Consider the following 8,651-nt stretch of genomic DNA (forward strand, 5'->3'; position numbering starts at 1 on the left):
CATACATTGTACATTCGTTAACCCCCTGGCCAAGCATGTTAGGCCATAGCAAGTAAATTTATGGATGACATCCTCCGCAGACAGGGCGAAAAAAACAAGGCAGGCCAAAGAAAAAAAGGTTTCTACATTTTCAAATTTTGACACCATAAACCGTGAAAAACAAGAAATGATACCTGAATTGTGCTAGGTTTACTGTCAACTATTACAACATTCATTTCTCGCTGAAACAACCATATAAATAAAGGATTTCAATTATTACACGAATGATATCTTTTGATTCAGTGGGAACATTACATATGTACAGCCTCCATCACATATAAAAGGAATAAAATACATCACTGCATTAAGTCAAAAACATTCTATTCATATTTAATCAGAGCCTTGTCGTTTCTCCTCGCTTCATATTTATCTACCATCCACGTTCCGGCACTGTCAGGGGACATCATAATCAGACGAAAATTGATGCGCGCGCTGATGTCATCCGTAAAAAAAGTACTTGCTGTGGCCTTACTACCGTAATGGTACATGAGATAAAGCCCAAGTGTACGGGTGAGTCTAGTTCTGAATGTGTTTGTTTTACCTTACTAAAGGCCTCTTACCTGTGAATCCGAACAATGGAAAAATAAACTGACCATGCACCAGTGCCGCCAGCGTATACTAGTACCAAAGGAGTGTGTGTGTGTGTGTGTGTGTGTGTGTGTGTGAGTGTGAGTGTGTGTGTGTGTGTGTGTGTGTTTGGTGTTTGTATAACGGTGTGAAATGGTTGTATCGAGCTCTTGACAGTAAACCAGAATAGACCCCGGTGTCTGTTTCCCAAGGGTACAACCTCGGTGACAAGGCAGGATTCAAAACCGCGACCAGTGGTCTGAGCCGAACACGCTACTGTTCGCGCCACACGATTCAACATGATGAATTATATCGTATACACATAGTTAACGGGGGTGCCCTAACTTCGGACGGATTATTTACTGATCTTATCATGCAAAAGTGCGCCGTGTTTGTTGCCAGTAACTTCGCTAATTAAAAAGTCAAATAAACATAGTCAATTCATACAGCTGTTATTTGCATGCAAAGTATTTATTTATCGTTTTGTCGGAAAAGGGAAAATCGGTCATTTTCAAAAATCATAACAATGACGCTGGAAAGAGGGTCACTGCATTGCGACGGCTCGTGCCCAGAAATAAACGACCTGTATCAAGATTTGACACAACTGCCACATACACAAGGAATAAAGCTTTACAAAATATGTGGGTCTCTAAGTGTTTATTTTGTAAAAAACCGACCCGCGAAAAACAACGTCCACACCACTGTCGTCTGCATTTCCCATGATTTAGTAAGCCGGGTCTTCAGTGGAAACACGGACTGATAGTGTTAGATAGTCCAGGAATTATTTCTTAACTGTAATAATGATAAATTCACGGTACAGAAGAGACTGTGAAAACAGTGAACATAACAGTACAGTGAAAAATCAGGAATTTCAGTACCCTCCTCTCGTAAGACGAGACGTACACACAGTCGCTACAATTGTACTGTCCAAAGAAAGCTAAAATATCATAAAATTCTATTCTTATCTTTATTTACTTAATTTCGTCACCAACACCTGAAGAGAAAAGATACCAAAGCTTTCGAAGTTAGGGAAAACTATCTAGCGTAGCCGCATTCACGAAGGTACATTCATGAAAACGCCTCACAGAGTTTGTCGCTTGTAACGCGGAGCAAGAAGTGTCACCCCCCCTCCCAAAAGAAACCTTTTCCTTCCCTACCGTTGACCTATTACCCATCCTAAACCTTCTTAGTGTCCTATTTAGAACAGAAACGTTTCCTTACCTATTACGACTCTGGACGAATCCACATAGTTTCAAACTATCGTTCAGAATTTGATAGAAGAATTTGACCGACGAAAGTTTGTGTCTGTCCTGCAATGTTTATCCACTTCTTCATTGTGGAGGAACCAACAACCGCGGAAATATTGACTCTCAGGAGTCTACCATTGTAAAGCTTGAGAGGTAATACTCAAAGGGGTTGGAATTTTCAAGACCATGTAAACAGAGTGCTCAACTCAGCGTAACGGGGCTATTCAATAACTGTAGGGCGCTGTCAAGCCACGTTGACCGAGTCATACGTACTGCGATACTCATAATGGACGCTAGAGGGCGCAATATACTAGTAGCTGCATCGACAGCTGACAGCCAAACAATCCGACTTTCCACTTTCACCGAGTAAAAATGACTAGAAGATAATCATATCGACATTTTGTACATTGATGAGAATGTACTAGATAAAGGATAAGTCTGGGATGCCATACCGTGTCTTAGATGGCGTATTTGCTTATTGGTTGACCACTACTCATCTACTCGGGGTGCTAATCCCAGAAGTTCGGTGTTCTGAAAATTCTGGTCCGGCTGAAAAATCGGTCCGGGGCGTGACCTAAACAATGGAGGTAAACATAGAACTCTGAGTGCATTAATTAATAAAGTGATAGTGTACGTATATACAGAGTTAAGCTGTAGAACTTCTAGGTTTAGGAACATTGAAGTATTTATCAATTTAGGGTAGAGTTATGAACTTTAGATGTCCCATGCCCCTAATTCACCCATATAAAGATGCAAAGGTATAATGCCCTATAATGTCATATAACAACGGTTTTTCTGTTTTGAACTAGTTAATATATCTAATCACAAAGCGATGGTTTCTCGTGTAAGAGCAGCGACATCCGGCGATCGAAGTATGTTCTGCATATCTGCCTTCGTCAAAGCCGCTATGGTTTTGGTGTTTTGTGCAAAGCGTGATAATAGCCGTGTATATCTACCAGGACGAAAGTTTCATATTTGAGTCTTTGTTGTAGAGATACGTTAGACGTCATCGTGCTTTACGTCACAACAGTACATTTATAACTGGGTAGGCACCGCCCCGCGACAGATTTCTGCTCTGCCAGATTTCAGATATGTGGAGAAGTGCGCATGTCTCGAATCCAGAGCTAGGTCTAGGGTTAGCGTTAGGGTTAGACTTGTTTGGGTTTAGATTGGGCTAAGGATTTGGGGTAAGGGCCGTTGGCTCTTAAAGAAATATGGATTGTCCTGTATATTCTTTGTCCCAGCCATGTCCTTTGAAATCAGCCCTTGAAAGCTGTAGGGACAACCCAGCAGTCTTGAAATGGAACGAACAGCTAATATTCGGATACCTCATACCTACATGAAATATTGAGAGTGTGTGGATTTTTTGGGGAATTGTCTCATTGGTCATGTAAATGTAATGATTGCATATATTTGAAAGTCCTATCCTTTGCAAGGTTTTAACATTTTATCATTACATAGGCAAATGATATCCACATCGGCAAAGTGATGCTTAGTGATGTTCCACTTTAACTAACTCACACATGTCACAACTATGAAATGCCCACCATTTACGGTTATAGAATCAAGGCATTTTCCATTAATCATGAAAATCAGATATTTATTTCCATAATCAAGAGACCGATCTAGTCTATAGTCTGAGGATTAATGGTTATGTGAAGGATTTCTGGGGATTCCTAGTAATATTAAAAAAAGTTCCTTGTTGACGGGACGTGCTCTAACATAACAGGATTTTCACGTGCTCGAACTCACGGCTCGAACTCCACAAGACCTCTGCACGTATAAACAGGGACATATAGAATGTCTGGCTTGATGCAAGTGACTAGATAACATGAAGACTGTTGGGTATATGGTTCTCTTTCAAGAAATAGTGACTGTCAGTCTCCTATTTAAAGCCATTCGGCACGGACCCTTGTGTGTTTTGAAGTGTAGACACTGACGTGCGCTCTTTGTACAAGTTACGTATCACGCAACAGGGTAACAAAAGAACATGTGACTAGAGATTGACTAGATACAGAGATTGTTCCCGAGAGGTAATGAACTCACGAGATGGCCATGTGGAGAATTTCTGTGGTGTAACATTTTACTAAATATTCATTATTATGCTGAAATATCCAAAAGATCATGAGTTTTGATCCTGAAATGTTGGCTGTCAAAGTTGCTTAAAATTTGGTCAGCCTTATTGTTTACACTGCGTCAACCTCACAAATTCGCCTTAATAAAAAATAAAAAACTGACTTACTTCAAAGCAAAATTCAACATGACTGCATACATTAGTTCTAAAACACATCTTTGGATTTTAAAGACGTGTCTAGTTTTGATCTAGAAGTATAGACTGTCAAAATTGCTCAGTATTTTGGCAACCATATTGTTTACACTGTGTGAACTTTAAACACTAGGACACAGTTGATACAATACACCATACACAATATTGTTGCAGTATGCCGATATTGATGCATGTCTTCCACTTTTGTCTAATTTGATGTTGTTTCTAAGTGAGTGAAGCCAGCGCATTTGCAACTTTATCTGGGTTTACTAGTAAACAAACGTCCGTGCCAGGTTACCCTTACCCTACTACCATTACCCCAACTACCAGTGACCGGTTCGCGCTCCGGAATCTTCTCTCCACGGCAAAAACTCCCTCGGTAGCAAATCGTCCCTCCGCGGCATATTACTCGCGTCGCTCACCGAAGAAAATAATGCCGACGCCTAACAAGTCTGCGAAGGAGGCTAATTGAATCTGAATTTTGACAGTATCCAAGTAATTAATACTGATTGTCTGCAGGAAGAAAAGCAAGTGTTACGTTCGTCCCACATCATTATTCTCTTTATTTCCTAGTTCATGTCCAAAAAGGTACTGGTTTAAGCTTGTTCTGCACAGGGAATGTAGAGTCCAACTCAGCCGTACACCAGATTATCGTCTCTTGGGAACTCTAACTCACATCCATCTTTTTTATTCATACCATGGTATTGCCTGTGCTATACCATACATAAATATCTACATATCTTAGCAATGGTGTGCCTAAAATCTCTACGAAAGCAGCCAGCACCACTCAAAAACTCGTTAGGATCTTACATCATAACAGACATGTTGTGTAGAACAGTCCACGGAAGATGGAAAATTTATTTTTGCCACTAGAAAATCTACCCATCGTCCTTTGCACCTAAAACCACCCTCGATTTGGTGAGTGCCACGTTTCTCTAGCTAGTTATTGTGTTTCACGGTGACAAATTGAACGGCAGTTAAATTACTATCAACTTTCACTGAAAAGTTGTCAGAGCATATTGCGATTGGATATTTAGTATTATATCAAGGAGAAAATAGACAAGAACAATGCCTGTATATTTATTTCTTGGTTGCACTATTCAACTCTATTTGGGTTTTTGAGTGTTATATATCGTACTGATCTACTAGTCCATGTGCCAATATTCCAACGCGCCCTGCCATGTTTGCACTTGTAAATACCGACATTGCGCTCTTTGTACAAGCGGTCACGCAGCTACCCCAGGATTCCTCTCTTCAGAGAACAGGTGACGACAGATCACTGGCCAATAATGACGGACAGACCGTGCAATCATTTTAAAGGAGCCGTTACTGACAAGCTGAATGGAACACATATTTGAAGTATTCCCTGGTAGTCCGCTGTTAAAAACAAAGTTTAGAAAGGGCTATCAACTTTCACTCATGACAAGTTGTCATGGCATATTGGGACTAGATATTCTGTAATATATTCAAGGAGAAAATAGAGAATGACAATTCCTGTTGCACTATTCAACTCTATTTGGGTTTTTGACGACTGTTATATATCGTACTGATCTACTAGTTCATGTACCAAAATTCCAACGCACCCTGCCATGTTTGCACTTGTAAACACAGACGTTGCGCCTTTTTTTTACAAGCGGTCATATGCATTCAAACTGATCTGCCCTGCCACATTTGCACTTGTAAATACCGACATTGCGCTCTTTGTACAAGCTGTCACGCAGCTTCCCCAGGATTCCTCTCTTCAGAGAACAGGTGACGACAGATCACTGGCCAATAATGACGGACAGACCGTGCAATCATTTTAAAGGAGCCGTTACTGACAAGCAGAACGGAACACATATTTGAAGTATTCCCTGGTAGTCCGCTGTTAAAAACAAAGTTTAGAAAGGGCTTTTAGAGTCTATTTTATACATTGGAACTTGAAAGTTAATCTAGAAAAAGACCCAGATAATTCTCTTGTTCAATGATAATGTAATATAAAATGTAATGTCATATTGTTATCTAGGTACTGTGGTAAGTGCAGCTGGTACGTTCAAGGCTATTAAACAAGAAACATTTATGCAGCAAGGGACTAAAATCTTTGTTCTGCATCAGACAATCAAAGGTGCTGCCTCCCTAACACACGTGAAAAACAAGCTCTTCGACTCCTGTATTAAACCTATCTTACTATACGGATCTGATATATGATGGGGTTTCAAAAGCCAACAATTTTGCCCTATTGAATCGGTACTTTTAAAATGTTGCAAACAATCACTAAACATCCCCAAAACAGCTAGTAATTTTGCATCACTGGCAGAACTAGGAAGATGCCACATTCACCTAGAGGCCTCTCTAAATACCATCAAGTATTTCATTCGACCCTGTAAAAACGTAACAGCTGACACCCACCCTACAGGCAGACGCTCTTCTATGTCAAGTAGATTTAGAAGCATCGGGTACAACATGTTCGGCGTCCGGTGTACGCAAAACTCTAGAGAAATGTGGTTATGCTTTCGTCTGGCAAAACCCCCAATCAAAAGATATCTATTTTCAGAAATTTCTATCCAAAACCCACAACGATAACAGAATTGCAGAATATAAAGACTATCAAAACATTCTTATAACGAAGAAGAATATCTTAAATTAGCAAATGTACGTCATAGATCCACCATTACAAATGTTACGTTCGTCTCACATCATTATTCTCTTTACTTCCTAGTTCAAGGACAAAAAAGGCACTGGTTTAACCCTAAACAGTACACCTGGGGTCCGCGCGGACCCCATGCAGCACTATATATTCTGTAATATCTTTTTTGTTTCTAAAGATTTTTTTCTGAAATTTTAGGTAATTGTCACCCACAAAGTTGTCTCTCAATACAGTGCAGAAAACTCCGTTTCTACCATTTATAAAAAAATTATATTTGATTTTCTTTTGGGGTCCGCGCGGACCCAAGCCGGCTTTCGATCATAATGGATACACTGGCGTTCTTATACATTACCTTATTTCCGTTTTTATATGTTTTATGCACTCATCGTATGTCTACCAAGTTTTCAGAGAATGGTGTAGTAATAGAATTAAATTTTGATAACTTTGGTGTAATTATAACGTCATATGACGTCAGAGCTAATAATATAGTCCGCCATATTGGATTTTGACCAATGACGTCATCAAATTAGCATATTCTATGCATATTAAATGGTTTAACTTATATTTAATTATGTAAGATGTTATTAATGTTGGAAAAGAAGTGTAATTTAATATAAAACTCAGAAAATTTTTATGTTTAAACCAAAATTACTTCTATTTTCAAAAAACCTGCCTGCCAGAAACCCGTTGCCATGGCAACACAAAAAAACATCAACTTACCAGTATTAAACTAATATGAACTTTTTTCAGAGACATTTTAGGAAAGGTCTCCAAATTTGATACTTCTAGCGCAAGCCGTTTAGCCGCTATCTGAGATCAAAGTTGGGCCTCAAAAGCCCCTTCAGTCTGAAATGGGTTTAAAAATCAGGTATTTCTTCTTGTCTTCTTTTCTTCACCAAAAAATAGAAAAAGTTCAAAATGTATGATTTTTGTATGTAATGTGGACACAGAGGTTCCCACATCAGTTTGCAAAACAATTGAGCTGGTAGCATGTTGATAATTTCTAAAAATTAGCAAAAAACTGTTCTGGGGTCCGCGCGGACCCCAGGTGTACAGATTAATCAGTCCGGGAAGGTGTACTGTTGAGGCTTAAGCTTTTTCTGCACCAGGAATGTAGAGTCCAACCCAGCCGTACATCATATTATCTTCTCTTGGTAACTTCCATCCATCCTAAGTCACATCCATCTTTTAAAACTGGAATATTAATACCAAGGATTAAAACATGACAACATATTTATATATATTATTCATTAGTGATTTGTTTACTATAATATCGCTGATAATTTTATATCTATTTCTGTGATGACTTGTGATTCAGGTCCTCAACCTTGACTTGTTTTAAAGCAATCCATTGCATCGTTGTTTATTATAATATTCTGTGTAATTGTGACATCTAAAGACTGTACGTGTATGTTGTAGGATTAATTCTTATACAGACATACCTGAATTTGTCGGAAAGTTGTAGATACATGCATTTGGACTAGAATCATTATAATTATGTTAAGAATAACTTGTTCAATGTTGGTACATCCGACTACCAGTTATGACAAAGTTTTATAAATATTGCTTGTGTCAAGCATCAGCGCGTGCAAACCTGTCTAACCCTCGGGTGACGGGGAAGAACAGACAATAAAAAGAATAGTGTTTTCATATATCCAAGGTATTGCCTAGCCTCCTTTTCAGGCGTCCCCGGATCGGTGTTTTTGTGTGTGTGTGTGTGGAGGGGGGTATTGTCTGATCGAAAAAAATGCTCGCTACGACCTGAATTATTACGGGGATCTCTTTAGAGGGAGATTTGTTTCTGTTTAGCCGAGAATAATGCTAAATCGGCGTGGTTACGTTTCAGAGACCCACACAACACACTTCCGGATGGATTGAACCCCGAAGACACTATGAAACCGCATTT

The sequence above is a fragment of the Branchiostoma belcheri genome, unplaced genomic scaffold (assembly GCF_001625305.1).
Source record: "Branchiostoma belcheri isolate BF01 breed outbred unplaced genomic scaffold, Haploidv18h27 scaffold222, whole genome shotgun sequence".
In the NCBI taxonomy this organism is placed as follows: domain Eukaryota; kingdom Metazoa; phylum Chordata; class Leptocardii; order Amphioxiformes; family Branchiostomatidae; genus Branchiostoma; species Branchiostoma belcheri.